At 42.5% G+C, this 22,632-nt stretch overlaps 1 long non-coding RNA gene across 2 annotated transcripts in view; it reads left to right on the top strand.

Annotated features, from left to right (window-relative positions):
- LOC143323042 (uncharacterized) overlaps positions 1–22,415 on the top strand; it is a 104,310-nt gene extending 81,895 nt beyond the window's left edge. For both annotated transcript variants that reach the window (XR_013077379.1, XR_013077380.1), the window contains 2 exons: positions 14,619–14,672; positions 22,072–22,415. This is a non-coding gene — a long non-coding RNA (uncharacterized LOC143323042). The remainder of the gene's footprint in view (positions 1–14,618; positions 14,673–22,071) is intronic.
- The last annotated feature ends 217 nt before the right edge of the window (positions 22,416–22,632 follow it).

The following is a 22,632-nucleotide window of genomic DNA, read 5'->3' as shown; positions in this document are numbered from 1 at the left end:
TATCTGTACCCAGAAACTACGATATAGTTAAGGTTAAGGACAGATCATGTTGTGGCACTTGGTTTAAGGTGTGATTGTAAGATTGTGGTTGCAGTCTTGTAGGTCTCACAAACTCTGGTCTCTTGCATGTAAGTTGAACTGGCTACACGCTACATATAGGGCACGCAACTTCACAGTGAGTGCATTGGCACTTAACCTTGGCATTGACTGTGAGATGCTGAATCGTCCTATAGTACATGAACATTATTGCTAGAGATACTGGGCTGCTTTTTCCACCTGGCTAACAGTCGTTTTCTGAAGATAAAACCTAGCATGTACCCTAACAATTTCCTTCAGTTTTTCGTCAAATTCTTCTTGTGAGTGGGGGGAGTTGAAAGTTGCCTTGTAATCACATCTCAATAAAATAAAACTCATTCCTTATTAATTGCGTCTTGGATGAGTCTTTATCTCCGAGGAGAACTGACTCATTCCAGTTTCTATCTGTACTTCCCATCATGTCTGCCTGTAGCTCCAAATTCAATCCTCTTAGCTTTGTCTTTTCCCAGCACAACAGAAAGATTCCCAAGACCGGAGCCAAACGAGATCACAGATAAACGTTAAAACCCTTATGAGGAAAACACTGTCAGAGGGGAGTTAGCAGTCCAAGCCAACAGATGCTGATTAGTGGCCTTTGAAGAGGGGTCTTTTCTTTCGTGGGAGTCGATTGCCAAAGAATAAATTAGTCACCATGCAATAAATTAGTGACCGTGCAGTACAAGAATGTTAGGAGGTTGGCATCCCAGCGAAGATTAGGAAAACAATTGATAAGTTCAATCCGCGGTGGTCCTCAGCAGGTGCTCCTCTGCTTTCATGACTGACATCTGTGATCCTCCTTTAATGGATATTTGAGTGATCTTTTGCTAGCGGTAGCAGAATCCTGACGGTACTTGTGTCTCTGGTTTACTAGTCCACCCTGCAGGCCTTCTTGTCAGGCTTCCGTCATTTGGTATATTCAGCCTTGGACATTCAATGCACTCCAAAGGTTAAATGTAGTGAATAACATTGCAGTGTACTGTAAAATTACCTGAACCTCCATTGTCTACTTCTTAAAGTGATTTCTTACAGTTCATTTTACAGAATAACCCTCAGATATTTGGTAGCTACTGTGGTGGACAGATTTCTCTTTTTTTCATGCGTGACAGGATTTTTGTTGAATGTCAGCAAAAAATGACTGAATTTGAATCATTTTTTGATGCTGAAAAGGCGACAATGATCATCCCTGTTCTGGGTTGTGCAAAACAAATTCAAACTCAAACTGTGGCAGCTGTGGGAGAAATATCTTGAAGTGATGTCATAATGTCTCCATTTGACCAATTATACATATTGAAAATGAGAAAAATAAATGATTTGGGGCCAATAAAGAATAATGAACCACCAAGCTAAATCCAGATGCAGAAACACATCGTTATAACCTATTTCTAATTATCAGAATTAGAGACTTTAGGACTGTGCTGTTGGTCTACTTGGAGGTCTGTGACATGAAAATATTTTAGACTCTCAAACCTAAAACTTCAAAAAACAACTGAGGCAGAGTGTAGCTCCGCTCTCCAATGTTGGAGGGACGACCGGTATTGGTCGGTTGCAAGGCCGCCATTTTATGTCAAATGGACTCTGGGGAAGATTAGGAGATACTTTTGTCAGACAGGCAGTGGCTGAATAGGGGGAAAGAAAGGGGAAATTTAGAGAGTTTGAGAAAGAAAGAGGCAGAGCAAATGAAACTGGACGATGAAGAGCCATGGGGAGACCGAGTGAAAGAAAAGGGACTGAAGAGGGAGGGAGAGGTAAGCGATAGAGAGAAGGCCAAATGTGTCTGGGAAAGTTTTGGAGCTGAGGTGCATTGTGGGAGAGCAGACAGTGTGTCTGGGGGGTCTGAGGTGTGGATTAATGCCAGCGATTGGAGGAGGGCTGCCGCAGTTGTGCGTGAGCAGAATATCAGGCGGAGGGAGAAGAGAGAGAAGAGAGGAGAGAAGATGGAAAGGGTACAGACACTGAATTTTGGAAAGGGGTGATATTCCACGCCTGAAGACACTAAAGACAAGCCGCTCACGCTGCATGAAAGAAAGTGCCAATAAACTTCAACAAAATGTAAAACAGCACACTTATAGAGTCCTCATTTGCATGGAGTTTAGTTTATAAGGAGCTGTTTGAATTAGAAGTTGGACGAGGATTAATCCTGAAGTCTTCAAGTGGGAGGACAAGGAGGATCATTCTATCATGTTTCAACTCATTTAGAGTAACATGTAGGCTAGCCAGCCTGCAGAGAGCTGCTCCAGTCAGAGCAAACGGTCATGGTTACACTCCAAGATAGTAAAACTCAAGTCTGGGTTCATCCTGTGCATTTGAGGCAGAACCCATAATCCACAATCTATGAAATGGCACCATACAACTTTCATTTCTGTATGAGAAGCAGTTTGAAGGGATTACAAGGACCGCAGCAAACACATCTTACTGTATGAACCCCGTCTCAGGCTAAAGGCTTGACACAGTAAAATTTCATTACAGCAAGATTATCGTGGATCCACTTTGAGTTAAAGGCATTTATTTGTTTTTTGGTCCCTGAAGGAAACTTTATGCAACAGCAGTTACAGTGTCTGTGTGCTAGAGGTCGTACTGGAGTCACTGTGTGAAGGCCAATGAAGGATGGATTAGAGATCATAACAGAAAAAACACACAGGTCAAATAGGGTTACATCTTTGCCCCTCATTCAGAGCACAAGACTGGATTGGTTCACGTATTTTTTTATTTTTTTTTTTTCTGAGAGACTTTGTTGATGGTCCCAAAAATCACAGTAAGAGGCAACAGTTTGCATACGCTCTAGGGAAAGTTTACACAGGTATAAACATTTTGTGATTCTTCACCTTCAGTGTAAACAACAGAGAAGTTTGTATGTTCACATACAGCACATAGCATGTTAGCTGGGTTTTAGCTGGCAAAAAACAAATTTTAGTTTGGACACGTAGATGTTAGAGGAGCCATCACCTATTGGATTTATTTCAATCCCTTTCCCATTAATTGCTAACACGAAATAGCTGCATATGAAAGTCAAGAGGGAAGATTTATTTGATTCCACAGTTTGTGCCTCTCACGATCATTTTAATCCATTTCTCAAATCTGTTACAGTGTCTCGAAGTCATGGTCACATATGGACTTTATACAGTGTGGACCTTCTTGGTCATATTCTGATTATTACCTGATAAACATGTAGTCTCAAAATGTCATAGCTGTACTGAAGAAATATTTTAGGAGCATCTACTCTGCGTGCTGGCTCCCTTTTCTTAATGTTTTTCTCTGTTGTTAATGCCTCCTTGCCTCTGCACCTGATACAGCCTTGTGATTTGCATACACACCTTTGTGGAAAGGATTCTGCTTATATCTTCAATCCAGCTGTCAGAGTTGATGAACAGTCTTTTTGAAAGCTTTTTTCAAAGATTGTCCAGGATTTTTCTTTTAGAAAACCTGATCCTTCCATTGTAATGACGATACACGTGAGACACAAGCTGGGGCCAGTTTGCAGAAAGTCGTGAGGATATGTGGCAAAATTATAGATCGCACAATAACTGAAGTGCTGTGATTGGTCCAGTGGAAGTTTGGGTGTTGGCATAAGATTAAAAAATGTCATGATCAGTTCAGGCTTGAGACAGTCCGGTTTAAATATAATGATCGATGAATGTGATATTTCAGTAATATAAAACAATCAGATATGGCTGCGCTTTGGTTTGGGTTTGGTGTAGTTCAAATTTGGGTAAGAATCTTAGTGCTCTGCCCACAACTGCAACGGGATCCATAATTACCCAGATGAGTGGATAGAATTTATTTTTGGAAGATCTATTTCTTACACTTGAGTACCCAGAATTCCTGTAATGTGATGTCAGCATGCAGCATCCCCCTGTTTACCAAACCAGCCAGTCAGTGATGCCTCGTACCAAAGAATACCAAAGAGATGAGGGAGGAAAACAGATGATTTTAGCGAGTCCAGCTTTCTGTGGACGTTAGCGCTCGTTCACTGCTGTAAGGAGACAGGTCGTATTATACTTTCAGGTTTGAATTATAGGCGATATCTCTACTTTCCACCTGAATTTAATTTGGGGAAACAGGGTAAACTTGCAGCACCTCAGTGGAGTATGTGTATCTTAGCTCCTGCAGCTTAAATTGAAGCTGTCTCTCTGTCTCTGTGTGCTGTATTGATTCACTTGGCACCCACTTATGTCCAATAATGGAGCAGAGCTCATGTGCTGCCACTACCATTTGGAGAACTGCACAACCCTACCTATTAATTCTGAGACTGAAAACACGACAAACAAGTCCAGCTTTTCTGGTTTGCTGAATGTCGGCCACTCTCACGGTCCTATTACTGGAGCTGGATGTTATCAAAAGATATCAGTGACAGAGGACGTTTTTCGCAGTATTATGATACAGTCAAATCTGGAGCTGCTCCCGAGCTGTGAAAGGCAGGCATATGGAGAAATGGTCTGTATCTGTGCCTCGGTAAACCAGAGCCAAGTCCCGAAATGACTCCTTCTTTTCTATTCGCAGCTGAGGCTAACTAAAGATTGGTATTTGTTTTTGGTGCATGGAAGCTTCCCAAGAAATGTGTGTGTGCGTGCGCGTGTGTATTTTTGTATATGCACTTTTGTTAGCACATCCATGAGTGTGTACGTGCAAGCCAGTCAGTCTGCTTCTGGCTGTGTGGGACGCTCTGGGAGACGAGGATACAAGTGTGTGTGTCCAAGTGTTTATGTGCCGGAGTAGTGGGGCGTTTTGGGAAGAGAAGGACTGTTTGAGTAGTAGCTATACCTCGGATGGACTGTCCCTCGTGCGTTTTGGGAGGGGGGAGAGGAAGACGACGAGGAAGAGGAGGAAGAAGGAGTGTGCAGGGAGGAGGAGGGGAAAAAAGGAAGAGGAGAAGAAGGGAAGGGGAGAGGTTCAGGGGTGACAGGAGGATGGCTTCATGGCTGCATTTTCCCTGCGCTGAATTTCCACACTCCCCTTTCTCTTTTCTGTTTTGCCTTATTCAGCTGAGCGAGTGAGGGAGTCAAACAGGCAAGGAGAGTTTGCAGTTTCAAGACTGAGAAAGAGAAAAATCAAGCCAATTTTCTCCGTTTTTTTTTTTTTTTTTTTTTTTTTTTTAGGCTCGGATTTTGGCTGTCTTACAAACAGATGTTGCCTGTCATTTGCTCGTAGTGCAGGGAAGCAGCTTGTAGATTGCAAAGGTTTTACAGGCTGAAAGATTACCTCTCGCTTATTTATACTTATTATTACTAGCGCGCGGTAAACCGAAATTGTAAAAACACCCCCAAAAAAGTCTGTTTTTCTGTTATCGTTTACTTTTTCCCCTCCTTCTCTTTCCCCCACCAGTTTCTCTCCCTCTTCCCTTTGCTTTTTTCTTTTGTCTCACTCTTTCCCACCCTCTCCCCGAGCTCCCTTTCAGGGTGGTTTTGTTACTGTAGTTGCATGTTTGAGCTGGGTTTTTTTTAATGGGCCACAGTGGACATGACTGCCTATACCTTCTGCCAAGCACCGTAGGCCCTGCAGAGTAGAGAAAAGAAACATTTGGAAACTAAACATAAAGGCAAATCGGTAAGTCATCATGCTACCAATGTGCTCCGAGCTTTTTCACTTCTTTTCTTTGCTTTGTGGCGCTTAATATTTGACGATGTGGTTGTGTTTTTGTCCCGTAGTGGAGTTTTTCTGTGATGTTTACTGTATATTAGCTGTGGTGGAAGGGGCCTAAACTGAACGCTACCTGCTGGCTAGCGGGGGGCTATCTGCTTACTCTGCGTGATATTGTTTAGTGCTAACGACATGCCACTTCCTCACCTCTCACTTCTTCATCTCTACTGAACCCCCCTCCCTTCATTTACACACACACATACGCACACACAGCACCTCTGTTGCTGGGTAGATTGGCGAGCTGGGTGGGTAGCGCTGCTGGGTTTGGCCGCTGGCACTGTTCAGTGCCGAACAATGCAGGTGGTGGCCTTTAGCTGGTCTTAGTTTTGTCGTGCTTTGTGGGTCGTCCTCACACACAAACATACACACATGTTGGTGCAGTGGTGGCGGCGCTGGCCAGCAGGGTGCTGTGGACCCCGCTGACCTCTTTGTTCGGCCAATCTCAAGGTGTCTTTCAGCTCGCTGGCGAAGACCCACTGACATACTTTAAGCAACTTGGCAACAGCTTCAAAGTCAGACATCTCATTTAAATTCAGGCAGAGGAAAGAGAAGGAGAAAGAGAACTTCAGATGGAGTCTAAAAGTTGAATCTGGACCACTCACTCTCTTTTTTACAAGTTTTATTTTGTTGCTTGTGCTGGGGAGCGACACCTCTACTCACATTAGATAGGAATGTGCTGAAACACTGTCCACATTTGAACTTTTAGTGCTTTTCAAATGGGAGCTTGGATTGTGGCTTTTACCTTCAGTGAAAAGCTTGATCGATTGGAGAATCCTTTTAATACCATGTTGGTGCATAATATCACCAAATTATTTTTGTCTCTATTTTGATTAATGGATTGATACATTTGTGAAAATTTGGGAATGTAGTTTTATTAAGAAATGATATTGTAACATTACAGATCCATGGCATCATCCTTCAGACACAAACCTTTCATAGGATTTAAGATTTTGTCTTTAATTGAATTCAAACACAATGTGAACATCCACTGACCACCATAGCATCACAAATCAAGCAAATCATGCCAGGTCAGCTAAATATTTAAGACAATTCACATTATTTTTGCAGTGTTTACTTTACAGTCCGGCGCCCTCTGTCATCACAAAGTCCTGTTAGATATCCACAGGTATTAATGAAGCGAAATTCCAGCACAGTGTTTTATGAGAGCAATTTTCCTGCAGTTCATTTTGAACGTTTTATATTACTTACAACTCATTTGAGCTCAGCAACATGCCTCTTAGAACGCCACTTGAATTTTTCCGCCTATCACTCACTGAAACGACTCTCTCTTAGTGAGGAAACAGAGTGATATACAAGTGCTGGCATAGTAATAACCTGTAAGCAAATAATAAAGTACAACATGAAGTTCAATATGTACTCTAATAGAAATAATGCAGTGCATTGTGGGATCAAAGTGAGTTCAGGAGTTGAGCTGGTGGAGCTTAAAGAGTGATACTTGAGTGAAGATGGTGGTGTTGAATGAAGTATGTTGGTTTGTAATTGCAGGAAATAACCTTTTTTCAGGAGTGTTTTTTTAATAAAGATTTTAGCTATTAAGCTTAAATGGTAATGACTGATCTGTAATGTCTTTTATTCCGGCCTCCACTGTCTTTTCTTTGAAATAGGTAATTGTGATTTTTTTCCCCCCCAAATCTTAAGAAGACTTCATCATTTTTTGTTGAATATTAAGCAATTTTTTTCCATCTAATTTTCATCAATAAGAGGGGTTACCATTTGTGTTTTAAGTTTTAAATTGATAGCAACTAACTTTCAATTATTTACTGCCAAAGTGTTCTTGAAAGACAGGAACTTGAAGTATGAAAGGTTCTACTGATCAAAGAGGCTTATTTCTTCCATCTCGGCATGCTGATGGATGTATGAAGTCATCTGCTCACGGCCCCGAACCCGTAGATCCGAACTTGTGTTAGCTGACACCACAAGCTTGTATCTACAGGTCTGCGTCTGTGCAGCTCCAACGACCCGAGCAGCACCAGGAAAATACAGCGGGGGCTGCTCACCGGCTCTCACCAGCTTCATTAACTGTTTCCCTGTCACTGATACCAGCAGTACTGATTTCCTCTGAGCAAGAAAACAGTCATGGGCTAGAAAGCTTCCTCTGTCCTGGGACCAAAATGCATCTGAGGTTGCTTTTATAGGTTTGTCTCCACATTCAAAACCTGAGACCTCTAGAACACATTTTGCCAACCTGTTATCTCAAACAAATATCAATATATCTATCTGAGAAATCTCCCAAGCGACCCCAAAGTTTGGAAAAGTTGGGTTTGGGTCTTCCAGGGGTCCTTCACACTTTCCACACAGATCAATTTGTCTTCTCCAAAAAAAACTGGACTTTGAGGGGTTAAAAGAAAGCCAACAAACAGTCAATTAAAATGGAAAATGGACCATGTCTTTGTGTGTATTTCAAATGTTGGTTTGTGGAAAACTCACAAGGAGACAGCTATTTCAGTCAGCAGTCAATTAGCTGCAGCTTGGCCTTTCTAGTGTTAATGAAGTAGACGTCGGCCCAATTAGGGGATGCATACGAATGACAGTTGTTATGCTTGTTTTCTCACAAACGGCCATTACCTCCCACATGTTAGCAGTCTAAAATGAACAACTGCAAGCCTTTTCTTTAAGGGAACAAAATCTGATCAGCATTTGGGGGAAAGCTGGGTTCGTTTGTGTGTTTTGGGGAGAGTGACGCAAAGAGTTTGGAGAAGCTTTGGAGTCAGACATGTTTATCTGCTTTGTGTGTGTATCTAAGATACACAGTTGCACTGCTAGGGCAGCTCTTAAAATGTTAGAACCACTTTGGGATGGGATGAAAGTATCTCATAAACAAAGTGCATCAAGTTAATGTGTAAAATCTGATGGTGAATCCTTTTCTTGACCATGAGCGGCTTCCTTTTCTGATTGAAGTGTTTGCAGCTTCCCTTTATTTTTATTCTCAAACCCCCTGAGCCATGAAGCCCTGGTGTCCAGGTCTGCTTGCTCCCAGGTTGAGGTAGTAGGTTGTATAGTTGAGAATTACACCCCGGGAGATAACTGTACAACCTCCTAGCTTTCCCTGAGGTACGCATGGCGCTCTGCACAGCTGGATCAATACAATCCAATGTTACTGTAACAGTCACACCAAAAAAAAAGAAAAAAAAAAAAAAAAACAGAAAAAAATAAGGAGAAAAGAATCAAGCAGCCTCCTAAAGCGAGATACTGTACACTTCACATGGTCAATAACAATCAAGGCTGTTTGCTGATGGAGCAGAAGGGGAGAAAACGCTGTAGTTTCCATTTTTGGCTCTGTGATGCCAGTGTTGGTCCATGACATGTGTGTGTTTGTGCATTATTGGTTGATCTCTGGGGTATTTGAAGGCTGGTACAGAAGCTGAAGTTTATGGGGTAGTATATGAACACTACAAGTGCTAAAGTCCTTTTTTAATCACAACCTATTATTTTAAAAGAGATGCCTTCAGTGCTTCCCTCTGATTTTTATTCTTGTAAAATGCATTGAAATGCACATTTGAATTTTTCTTTTATTATTTTGACTGCATCTAATGAGTTGAAATCTTTGTTACTGCTCTGATATGGCTATTATTTTCTCAGTCAATTGATTAATCCTTTGGTCCCTCAGCTGTCACAAAATGCCCCTCACAGTTTATCAAAGCCCACATTGATCCAAAATCCAAAAATATTGAAATTACTAACATAGAAAAACAGTAACAATCACATTTGAGAGGCCGGAACAAGAACATTTTTGGTATTGTTGCTTGGAAATGGACTTAAACGATTAATCAGTTATTGAGAGGGCATGTTCTGACATTTGACTAATCAATAAATCAACTAACAATTTCTGGTCAGATTGGTAGTACGATTGTATTATTATGACGTTGTGACTTTGTTTTAAAAGTGGACTTACTGGCTGATATCTTATTATTACTAAAAAGCCAAAGTCTGCTGTATTTGATATGTATTTTGATGTGTAAACTGTGTGTTTATGTGTGTTTCAGTTGTCAGCAGAGCAGTATATTCTGCCTCGGTTGATTTGAAGTTACGTTGGCCCGTGCGTAGCACACAGGTAGAGATGAGAAGCACAGCACTGCTGCAGAGCTGATAGGACATGTGAGAGCTTCTAACCATGCTCTGTGTTTGAGACATCACTCATTTTCATTCTGAGGTGACACCGTGTTGCTCACTCAGTGGTAACCTCATTAATGCTGATGGCTGTGTGGAAGAAGTCCATCTTCTTCAGTCTTCTTGCTTGTGAGATGACAGATAGTGCTTGTACAAGGTATCGGACACAAAGGGAAAAAGAATGTGAAATTTGAACATCAGCCTCAGACAGCAGCATCCCAGTCCGTTTACAGACAGTAAAATCAGCTGTCAGCGTGAACAATTATTGTCATAATATTTCCAATCAGCAGACGCAGACGGCGTGGAAACTACTGCTGTCAAAATATCTGACATGTGAAATATTGTGACACTGCAGGAGGAATAGGAAGTCTTCTGAAAACGAACAATCACAGCAACACACAAAATTCCTCAGATGCTCCATAGCATTTGGTTGGCTTTTTAGGAATTAATTGATTGACTGCAGAAACACTGTTCATTTATTTTCCATGTTGAAAGTGAATCTCTACTCATGTCAAACTTTTCAATTAAATAAAAAAAATGTTTTATTTGACCTGAAAACCTGCCAAAATCAGTCACAGCAACTATTGACTCCCAGTCTCTTACCTTTACATCTGTCCTCTCATACCAACTGACATTTTACCGCCAAAGAGAATCCCTTCTTTTTCTTCTACTCTCCTCATTACATGAAATATAAGGCTGTATGTAAATTCCTAATTTTGCTGTGAATCTCAAGTGTGGTACTGAGGCTGGCCTCTGCTGGATTTACAGCCTTGAACACTCCCAGTGCAGCAGCAGCATGTGTGTGTTAGCCTTCACATGGTATACACTGAGAAAACACCGAGGCCTGGCAGTCGCCTGCCTCCCAGTCTACCAGGACGTATGTGTGTGTGCAGCTGAGGTAATAGGTATAGGAGCAAAAGACTGCCCCCTGTTGGTTACCACTGTGAAGTGTCCAGCTGTTGGAGGTTCAGACTTTGGTGACTTGGCAAATGATGGAAAATATGAAACAAGTGATTTTATAGCAGTTAAGGCTTTCCTAAAGCGAGATGTGCGATTGTGTGGTGGTTTGATGCCTGTGTGTGCATGCACATGTCTCTGTGTGAGAGTGTGTGAGTGCAGCATGATGCATTGATCCAAACCAGAGCAGAAAGTGAGAGCGTCCAGCTTTGTGGAGTTTTATACCGCCTGTCTTCTCCTTCATTGCCCCTCTTTTTTTCTCTTTTTACTCTCTGTCAGATATACAAATATTGTTCCTTTTGCGATCAATGTGTGCGTGCGTGTGTGTGTGTGTGTGTGTGTGTGTGTGTGAGTGTGTGTGTGTGTGTGTGTGTGTGTGTGTGTGGTACCGGAAGACTTTTTCCACTCGTTTTGTAAATTTTTCAACTTGTTTTCTGCACTCTTAAAATCTTAAAATCAATTAAAGTCAAGTAAATGTCAGCATACTGCTGCTTAGATGTATTTAATACAGTGCTGAAGTGATATTATTTCTTGATCTAATGGGCTTTCCCTGCACCTTGATTACACTTTTAAATCTAGTTCTGATTGGTATTCGTTATTTCAAGGTCAGCAAAATTTCATCTCTGAATTTGACCAAAAATTGAGTATTTGAACTCATATTTTTAACAGTGTCCTACAAAAAAGAAAACAGAAGAGAATATTAGATAACTTTGAAATACTACTTTAAATAATACTATTAATAAAAAGAAGTATTGCCGAAATTCAATTAGAGGCAGTCCAACGACTGCAGTATACTAGAATCATCTTCTTCCTGAACCTTTATTTTCATTATCAGTGTTGCCATAGCAATGACCTCTGCAACACCTGTCATCAGTCAGAAGTGACAGCTGTCAATCACTCTGGCCAGCAGCACTGCTGCTTCAGCCATCCAGTGAGTTTGTCCTGCATGTCACCCTGCCCGGCTCAGTGTCTACACACACACACACACACACACACACACACACACACACACACACACACACACAGGGTCCATGTATGTTTGTTTTCTACCTCTCAGGCTCTGCAGGCCCGGTGCTGTGTGCTTATTTGCAGTCCTGCTGCTGTTTTCTGGGATGCGTGGGCTAGCGTGACAGATCTGGGTCTCTCCTGATGTACTACTTGGCTCGCTGGGGCTGATTCCTGGCCATTACCAGCACATAACGAATACTTGAAGAGAGCAAAATGGGATCGGTAAATCAATGAGCGATGAACTTTCATTTACCTGGATGCAAAGTTTAATATCCACCTTGTGGATGGAGTTTTGCACTAAGATTAATGTAAGAATTAAAATTTTGGAGCCATGAAAACCCTCTTCTTAAGTATTTTCTGTGTGTGTGAATAGTTGCTGTATTCCTGCACCTTCCTGCCTACAGTGTGTGTACGCATGTGTGCATGCATGCCTCAGTATGCACGTGTGTGTGCAGGCGTCTATGAGCCTTTGTCTGCCTGCTGCGGGCTCTCACGTCAAAGCATGCTAATATTAGCACCTCGCCAAAGACTGGCTCTATCTGGACACAAAGCAGGTGATAAATGAGGATAGCTGTGCTCTGTGTGTGTGTGTGTGTGTGTGTGTGTGTGTGTGTGTGTGTACATGTGTCAACAGGGAGATTTTAAAATTGGTAACGTCAGTGTTTTTTGCGGGGGGGTGAGGGGATGAGCGTGCTGTAGATCCAGATGCACACTTTTCTCTGGCAATTGCAGCTGTATAGAGATAGAAAAACGGCACAAAGCGCCGTCTGCCAGACAGCAGTCAAAGAGGATTGGAGATTAGCCGGGGTGCAGACACAGTCGGTCGATCAGTCAGTCAGGGAGGGAGAGAGCAGAAGAAAAGCAAGAGGGCAGTGTGGTCTCAGGGATTTTTCTTTCCCCCCTTTCCCAGTCTCTCCAGGCCCGTCGCTGATTTGAGCCTACAGTCGGTTGTACGTCGCCACTCTCCTTCTCTGCTCCATCTGACCCACCCCCCATCATCTCTCCTCTTTCTCTCCTTCCTCCCTCCCTCTCTCAGTCTCTCTCTCACTCACTCACTCTCTCTCTCTCTCCATACCAAAGCCTGGGGGAGCCAGTGGAGATTAAATGTAGCCTCTATAAGCCAAAGCACATCATGTAGCAATGTTTCTATGGTCCCTTCTCTCTCTCTCTGTCTCTCTCTCTCCCTCCCTCTCTCTCTCTCTCTCTCTCTCTCTCTCTGTCTCTCCTTCCTTTTCTGAGGGGACAGTGTGAATGATGTCGGCTCGTGTGAAACAGAATAAGAGAAAAGAAAGACAAAGAGAGTGCAAGAACTGGAAAAGTGGATTTTTGGGTTTTTTGCATGCATGCAGCAGAGAACAGAGGATTTGTTTTATGGGTGGAAAATGGACAACGGCAAGGTGGAAAAAACAACGAAAGGAGGACTACTTTCTCTCTACCTCCCTCCCTCCCCCCTCCCCCCCCTCCTCACCTCTCTCGTCTGATACAGAGGAAAAGTGGGCCTCTGGCTGTAAGCGATTACAGCTGTGAGGCAAATTAATGGATGATATTTCTCTCCCCCCTTTTTCCTTTTTTTAAAAAAAAATGTTTTTCCTCCTGCCGATCAACACGGGAAGGAAAAAAGAGCCAGAGGGGGGAAAAGACAGAGTAAAAGAAAGATTGAGAGAAAGAGGTGGAGTACTGACATTGGGGAGAAGGAGAGGGGGAGGAGGGGGGTATGGTTTTTTCCTGTCTTCCCTCCTTTCCAACTCTGCATGTGATTGAAAGAGAGAGAAAACAATGTGAGGGAAAAGGGCGAGGAAGAGAGAAAGCGGAGCGAGACAAGAGATCAGCAGGCGCATTGGTTTTGGCCTTTAACTTGGATTTGTGTGCATGTGTGAGAGAGAGAGAGCAAGAGTGTGTGGTGCGCATGTATGTGTGTGTGTAAAAGTGTGTGTACATGCATTTTTTCCCTCGCCAACCTGCCTTGGACCTGCAGGTTTGGGTAAAAAGTAAGTAGAGGCTCGGGTGCGAAGAAAGGCAAATGTGTGTGTCACTGTTTTGTGTATGCAATGTGTGTGTGTGTGTGTGTGTGTGTGTGTGTGTGTGTGAGTGTGCGTGTGCGTATGTATGTGTGTGTGTGTGTGTGTGTACCCCCTCCTCACCCCCTCACCCCTCTCCCCCTCCCTTCGGTGAGGCAGCATACTGGTATGCTTCACTGGCACTGTGGCCCTGGCTGCAAGCACTGATTCTGTGGCTCGATGCTCGCTCTTTTATTTTATCTCTCCCTCTCCCTCACTCTCTCTCTATGTGCCTCACTCGCTCGCTCACTGTCTCTCTCACTTTCCCTTGCAGTCTACCTGTTCTATCTAACCTTTAAGTATCACTTCCTTTCAGCATTTCGTTTTCTTGGAAGAGGGATCATCTCACCGACTCTCTCTCGCGACTCTCTTCCCCGGGCTGCTCGTTCTCGCTCAGTGTGTGTGTTTGGATGTGTGTGTGTGTGTGTGTGTGTGTGTGTGTGTGTGTGTGTGTGTGTGAAAGAGAGTGAGAGAGCGAAGAGATAGAGGGAGAGAGAGCGTGCACATGGTTCATTCCGGCTCGGTCCTACCACCCATCCTCATGCCTCTCTTTCTTGTCCCCGTCCGCCGTTCTCTTCCCATTTATTTCGCCTGACTTCGAGCAGCTCGCCGGACATACAGAACTCCTCCTCGCCTTGCGTTTTTGTGAAAAAAAAAAAAAAAAACTTCTTCTGAAAATAACTGGAATCTTGTTGGCATGCTGTAAGTTTAAATCTGAGCTTTCTCTCTCTGTCTCTTTTTTCTTCCCCTCCTGAGCAGGAAGCGAGCTAGAAGAACAACGAGCAAGGGGGCATACTGGATCCGAAGGGGAGGGTGAGTCGATACCAACGAATACTCTTCCTCTCCACTTCCCTCTCAGCTCCCCATCTGTTTCCTAAGCTTTAGACCACCATGGTGGCATGAAGGAGCCATGGAGCTTTGTTATCTGGCTCGTCTCTCCTCTATGCAACCTGAACAGGGATTTGCGCTAGTAATGATTGAGCATGCATTGAATGATTTTATTAACAGTGAACGATGTGACGGTCAAAGGAGCATGCGAGTCATCATGTCAGAGGGATTCTTTGACGCTCTGCGGTCCTAGCTTCAGATTTCGATGCTGCAATCGATGCATCCACGCAGGGTTTTTGTCTCGTACGTCCGCAGTAATGATAAGCAGTCATCGGCTGATTTTGATTTTCCCTGAGACGGCTGGAGATCTTTAGGTATACTGTACAGCAGTAGGCTCTGTACCTGATGGCAGGAGGCATTTTTCAAAGTGCTGTATTGTTCAGCTGAGGTGGGGGAGGGGGAGAGGAGAGGGAGAAAGAGGGAGAGAGACTCGGGGGGGAGGCTGGCCAATGTTGTGTCTGGCTGAGGCTTGCACTTGTATGTTCATATATGGGGCAGTGGAGGTTGCAGTGAGCATGCTCAATTAATGCATGTAATATAGGAGTGTGTGTTTGATGCGCAGTTGCATGTTTGTAACAGGCAGAGCTCGCTCTGTATGCAAGAGATGCTCAGACGCTCTGAGTCCTCATTTGACTTAAAGACGAGTTCAGTGGGAGCGCTCTTGTTCAGGAACACGCAAGATTTCTTTTGACGTCGTAGTAGCAAACAAAGACGGAGTCACAATCCTGAATCCCAGGGGCTGAAAGCAGCTGTGTGAGGAGGTAGAGGAGTCCATGTGAAGATGTATCTCTCTCCGTCCCTGAGACCCTAACTTGTGACGTTGTGCTTTCATGTCCACGGGTTAGGCTCTTGGGAGCTGAGAGGGATGCTCAGCCAGCACTATCTTCTGCACGTTCCTGCCTCGAACAATGGCAATCAGAGGGGGAAGGCCATGGCGCAGTGAGCAAAGGCGTTCACCGCATGCTCACCGTGTCACACTTTACAGTTTGGCTCACATCCTTTCTGTGTGTTGCATGTCACCTGGGCTTATCTGTTTTCTGTCTGCTGCGCCATGCACCATCGCATACGATGTACTGTGGATAACGTAGATACTGTACATGGACTGGTATTCCCTGGTGAAATCTCTGGGTTTAGGAGGATGTAGTGGCATGTATGCTGTTTGAAGGGTCATGTGACAAAATTAAGGCAGAATGAGCCGAGGCATTAAGATGACAGGAAACTATCATTCTAATGCAACAGAGGCCTGATTGTCTGAGTTTGGGCCACTGGCATGAGGGCTACAGTAATTATTTGCCTTTGATATTTGCCTAAATATAACCATCAAACATCAGCCAGTCAGTATTGTCAAATGTTAATCTGATACTGCTCATCTGCTCACATATAAAGCACTTATTGTGGTCCCATGCTGATGTAGCATTTTGAGCTGATTTTACACAAGACACATAGATAGATAAATAGATAGATATTTTATTTATCTTAAATGTCTTTTATTCTACTTGTCAATGGATCGTTTTAATGTTACATGATCTCAATGTTGTTTTAAATTACTTATCACCTCAGAGTAATAACATTCTCTGGCAAATAACTGCAGTTTTGCGCACCTAAGCTAATGATTTAGCAATCCAGTAGCATGATAATCAGCACAGGTACCTTTAAAAACCAGCTTCAGGTGGGATGCTAATTGAATAGCAAAGCTTGTTGGTATCCTGAGCCACCTGCTGAATAAAACTGCATTGCTGCTGGTGCTGGAAAAGAAACGTAGCAGCTAAACATCTAGTTAGCATCAGTAGTTTCTGTGAGTTAATGCTAATGCTGCTGTGATAGCATTAGCCTCTTCCTACACCAGTGGATACTGTTCAGTGAAGAAGCATCTGTCAGTGTGATAGCTCTTTGTTTCTCCAGCAGGCTTGGCTGTCTGTGTGTGTAACTTTATGACTTGAGAGCAGCACAGAGTAATGTTGAGAGCGTGACCATGACAGCTCTGTACATTATGTGCTTGACCTCAGTGAACCCTCAGCGATGTTGAAGCTCACTCACTCATGCTAAGACGAATATAAAGATGGCAGCAAGAACACAATCACAGTGCAACCAATGATGTCCGCTGAATATAACCTGCAGTGCTTTTTGCCACTAGACGACGCCATCGCCACCCTCCCTGATTCATATGTGAAGTTCTTTTGAATATGCAACAGCTGAGTTGACTGCGGTGTTTCTCTTCAACCAGAGTGGCAGCATACTTTGTCAACCATCATGAATCCCACTCTCTGACTTTGAATAACAATTCAGTTGGTCATACTAGCAAAGTAGCACATGGCGACTCTTCAGGGCATGCGTCCGTTTTTGTTTGAGCAATGAGGTTCCTCTCTCATCGACTAGTTTTTTTAAGGATTAGTTTACCATGTCGTCCTCTCTTGCACGTCATGGTTTGTTCTCAGGAAGCCATCGCTCTCCTGAGAGCAACACACAGCATATTTTTTAACAGCAGCTCTTTGACAGAGCGATTCATCGATATTTGACTTAGGCCCATCACACCGTAGCTAATATCTGATTTTAATGGGGCATAGTATGAATATTGATGATAACTCATCTTCATGGACACTTCCCTTCATTTAAATAGGTGCTAAATTCCATGGATGTGTAGAGCTGAGATTTGAAGAAGTGAAAATTATGCTGGGTGTTAATCATTAGTTGCTGCTAATTGCTTTATAGGTGCATATGAAAACCTTGTTTTTTGTCTTGTAAGCTTCTGCAGGATAGTATCTCGGATATTACATTATCACATAGTAAGAATCACATACATTTTTCGGACATGCTTGAATTCAAGGGTTACATTTCTGGAGTTGTGTGCAACAAGACTATGGCTGATGTCTGAAATCACTGTGACCCTGAAGCTTCATTTATTTTGATCAATAAATGCCTCTTTTTGATGTCACAAGCATGACAGTTTGCTTCTACTCTTGACCTTGAAAGGTATATTTATCATTTCCCCTCCTTCAGCGCCATTTAATGAACTGAAAACAGCTGGACATGATGTTGCGAAAGATGCTTCATTCTGTCTCAGTGTATCAACCGTAATTGTGTGGATTCCCGGAGATGCTTCCGTCCTGTTGTTAATGAAGTAATATGGATTATAACTTGAACCCCCTCTGCACTGCTAATCTGCTGCTTTAGCAAATCTCTTATGTAACGTCTCTGTCAGCTCCGTGTCTTTCTTCTATAACATATCTCTGCCTCAAAATCGTTTTTTATTTGTTCATCTCAGTGAACAAACACTAACCTGGAGCAGTTAGCGTCTAGCCGGTAAACTCGAAAGCGGCTGCAGGCTTGCTCTCCATTGTTCAACTGTTCCGCACACTGTCTGTACACTGTGTCCCCATGGCTGAGGCAGACATGGAGGATAGACAGACAGACAGACAGAACTGAGAGACTAGTGGGCATATACCCGCCTAGATAAGCTGCTTCATCGCCCCAATGTTGATTGAATTTTACAGAAGGGATATGGGCCGATCAGTGTCGTCTACTCCTGGTGATATGGAGGTGATACGATTTGCATTTGGGAAGCCTGTGAGCTGAAATCTGATCTGTTCTAACATTCAGATGAAAATATCGGTAAAATCGTTAATTCATTCTTTGAAGGACTGGCGACTCTTTTGCAACCTTTTACTCGTCCGTCTCAGGTGTGTCAGTTAGTAAAACCTGGAATGACGCCTGCCTTACTGAGACGCTGTACAAGTGTCAGAGACTCAGTGGTCTAGATTTCAGTTTCAGTTTTAGTCTCCAACAATGGTCTAAATGCAGCTTTTGTCGCTTGTTGATTCTGAGTGCCAACAGGCAGCTGTTGATTGATGTAATCCCTTTTAAGGTGGACCTTTGTTAAGGTGGACTGTGGAAGGTGCACCCAGTGGATGACTTAAATGTGGGCTAAAGAGAGTTTAGAGTGCAGTAGTTCAAGTGTATGTGTGGAGGCTATGTTGGATGAGTTACCGCAGGGTAACGCCCAAAGCGCCACAGGATCGTGGTTAAGGAATCAGCCTGATTGGATTAAAATAAAAGTAAAATTATTGATCAGCTAGATCGATTGGCACGTTGTGAGAAAGCGTCGAACGAGGTGACAGACGGCTGGTGATAAGCCCAGACGGTTCTTTGTGGCAGCCGGGTGGTTTGTCTCAGTGCTGAGTTTACAGTCATCCATTCTGCAGTTTTTTCTGCCACTCCCTTCAACACACAGCCTCGCTCAGCTGCAGGCGGGAGAAGCACACTCATCAATAATCAGAGCTGGTCAGCGTGTGTCTGTGTGTTTGTGTGCGTGCTTCCTACAGTATCTGTCAGCATGTCTGTAATGTCTGTTAGTGTGTGTGTGTGTGTGTGTGTGTGTGTGTGTGTGTGTGTGTTCGTGCGTGTGTGTGTTTAGCGGTTCTTCCCACTGCAGAGGAGTTCACTACCCCTTCCTTCCAGTCTGTTGGTGAAACAAGATGGCGTCGCGGCTCCACGTGGGCTTCTTCCCACTACCTATGGCACCAAAGAGTCGCAGAGGTCATTTTTGGAGTCACAAACCTGGGATGTATTCATTCGCCACACAGCTGAAATTGCTGAGGCGCTTCTCAGTACTGTATTTTGGCCGACTTTAAGAGATTTAGGATTTGGGGCAGATCCAGTGCTTTCATTGTTTTTCTTGTTGGTTTTTTCACTCAGTCAGTGTATCAGCTGCCAAACTGTGTGCTGTTTTGTCTACAATCTGGGCGTTTTTAATGTGCTGGTTGGGTGGACGAGTACGTTTCCAGCATGATTTGCCTGTACCTGTGTGTGCGTGTGTGTCCTCCCAGACTCAGGCTAAAGCCAGTTTAAAGGAGCTTGGGGATTGTGCACAGCAACATCACACCAACAGATTAACCAGACTACACACTAACCTCATTAATCTGAGAGAGACTAATGTCACCAACAATGTGTCAGCAGTCACACACACACACACACACACACACACATACATTTAAAACTGTTCCCTTTGTCTCTACCTAATAGAAACCCAGGTACTGATGACTGGAGGCTGAGGCTGAGCCCGTCTCCTCTTCAGTGTCAGTGTTGTCCTGCTCCAGGTCATGCTGGATTTAAAGACATGCTGGAAATCCCCCGATGAATCAACGTTTAACCCTTTTCTGACACGTCAACAAAAAAGCTGCAAATGGTTTTTGGACATTTGAAGCATGTTGGCTGTGGTTAACATTTTGGACAATTTTCTGCCTCAACAGGCCTGATACCGGGAAGCACTGCAGATGTGATCAGCTATTATGTGTCTGGACAGAGACATTTGATTTTGGTGGATTCAATTTGCTTTCTCTTTCTTTATTCAGTTGAGCTGGCAAGTTTCTGAAGGGATATTTCTGTAATCTCTTTGATTATGACGAGCTCGTCAGACAGCAGCTGCATCAGGACAAGATCTTATAACACCAACAAATCTCACAGAATTTGAGACTTTGACTGTGTCTGAGTTCTTCAGCAAGACATTTACGTATCTCCTCCCTTTTTCTGTAGGTACAATGTGGAAATGACTTTTTTATAAGAGAATTTACTTGTTTGTCTGTCTGTTGTTCAGACAAAACAAGGCCTTTAAAGAAGTCCCTGAGGTCTCTGGGAAATTCTATGACATTTTGTGGACAAAGCGATCGAGAAAACAATCAGCAGATTAATCAATAATAAAAATAACACAGGAAGATTGAAGTGTCGCAGCAGACGCAAAGAATCTTTTAAAAACTAGAATATCCCATACATTATGTGCGTCTACTACTACTAAATACTATATTGTAAATACAGTACAAGACACTCTACCCTCCAAATTCTATTCGCTCAATTGCAGCTTCAGTATAGAATTGCTTGGCGCAGCATCCTTGATTCCTCTCTTTATAAACACACTTTCCTCTTCTGTTTTATTAATTAGCCTTCAGCTCACTTTTTCTATACTTTACATGTGACTTTTCAGTATGTTGCACATTGTTAATGTTTTGAAATTCAAGTGCGAAAAATGTTCCATTCATTGGATTTGACTGTGTATTGTCATCCAGTTGTGACATCATGATGCATTGTTCAGCTCAGTAACACTGAATGTTACAGGTTATCGGTGTTTCCAGAAGTATATTCTCACCAGCATATTTAACTTCTTTTCTAATGAAAACCTCAAATATATAAGTGAACATTTATTTTGTTGTTGTGCATCTTCTTTTATTAAGTCACGCCAGCTAAAACATGATTTACAGCTTTTTACGTGTGATTACCACAGATCATTACGAGATCTGATGTCTACTGCAAACCTCTATATAAAGGAATTTATTAAATTAATCTATATTGTAAATATATAGTGTGCAGATACTGATGAGTAACATTTATGTTACTATCATGTGATTTATATGACGTAGAGAATTTGGGGTAAGTGAATGTTTGTATTATACAATTTGCTTCTGTTTTGTTTTGGCAGTTTTTCCTTTATAGGGATCATGACTAGATATTATAATTTACAACATTACATAGGATAATACCACTTTTCGCCTGTAATAAATATAGCAGTGATATGAGAGCAATACAGTAAGCCCAGTGCTCTCTTCAGAGGCCTGGTATTGAAATAGAGATGTCTTACAGTTGTGTCTAAATAAAGCCTTGATGCTGTCATTTCACATGATTGTCAATTCTTTCAACTGTCATGCTTATTAATAGAAGCTCTGAATGAGTTGTGGGATTTTTCTAACCAGTCATGTCATCTGGCATGTTTTATATTTTATCTTTTGAGGTATTTTTATACCTTTTAAAGCCTTGAATCTCTTTCAACAAGATTAATTGTTTGCCGTGATTTTTGTTTCTGCAGAGCTGCCAAAACATATCAGAACATTTTCTCGGCCAACCACAAAAACATCGGAGAGTAAATAGATTAAAATAAAGGCATTAATAAAGACGGTGGACAAGTTCTCAGTAGTCAGGATGCTTGCAGTAATTAATCAATGTGATCTGAAATTGGATGTATGCATTTGTGTATTGTTGTTTGTTAAATGGGTTACAATACCACAATAATACATTAATGTGTGTCATGCTAATTAGACCTACATAAATATGGTAAATATTTAGTTAGAAATGCTCATATTCGTTTTATTTGAAGTATGCAGATATTCATAAGTGTTTCATTTGCCAACCAAATTAACAATCACACTTATTTCCACAGCAGCAGAGGAAATGCAAACTTCAGTTGGACCGCTGTGGCGTGCTGCTAATGTACTGTACACAGTGTATGAGTGGAACATTCTGAAACAGCTGTTAAATAGCTTTGTCTTTCTCTCTCTTACAGCCGATTAGAACAGGTCAGGACGTGTCGAGGAATGGTCCATGAACATGAGACAGATGAGACAACCGTGCTGAAGCAAGCTTCCACTGCCCATACACATGCATATACATATCTGTGTGGTATACATGATCTTGACCCTGACATACATATAGCTGACACACACACACACACACACACACACACACACACACACACATACACACACATATTGACTTCTAGCTAAACTGATATCTTTTTTTTTTTCGTTAATGTGGCTCTAGTGAGGAGATGCTGAGATGCTTTTCCCAAGTCTTTCCTTTGTAATACAAACAATATTTGATGCTAATAAAATATTTATTAAAAACTCCCTCCTTTTGTATTATTTTCTATCCTTATGACATACATTAAGGATGCTGATATTTGATATGCTAGGAATAACTAAGTGCTAGTATTAGCATTTCAAGGTTTATGCTAACACTAAGTATATATTCTGCTGTGTAATGGTGCTAAAATTGGCTGGCTGTGGGACAGCTGTTCCTCAGTTCGTAAAGAAGTCGTCCACTAATCCAAATGTCACTGGTTTGA

The sequence above is a fragment of the Chaetodon auriga genome, chromosome 7 (assembly GCF_051107435.1).
Source record: "Chaetodon auriga isolate fChaAug3 chromosome 7, fChaAug3.hap1, whole genome shotgun sequence".
Lineage (NCBI taxonomy): Eukaryota > Metazoa > Chordata > Actinopteri > Chaetodontiformes > Chaetodontidae > Chaetodon > Chaetodon auriga.
This window is presented reverse-complemented; position numbering and strand designations above follow the sequence as displayed.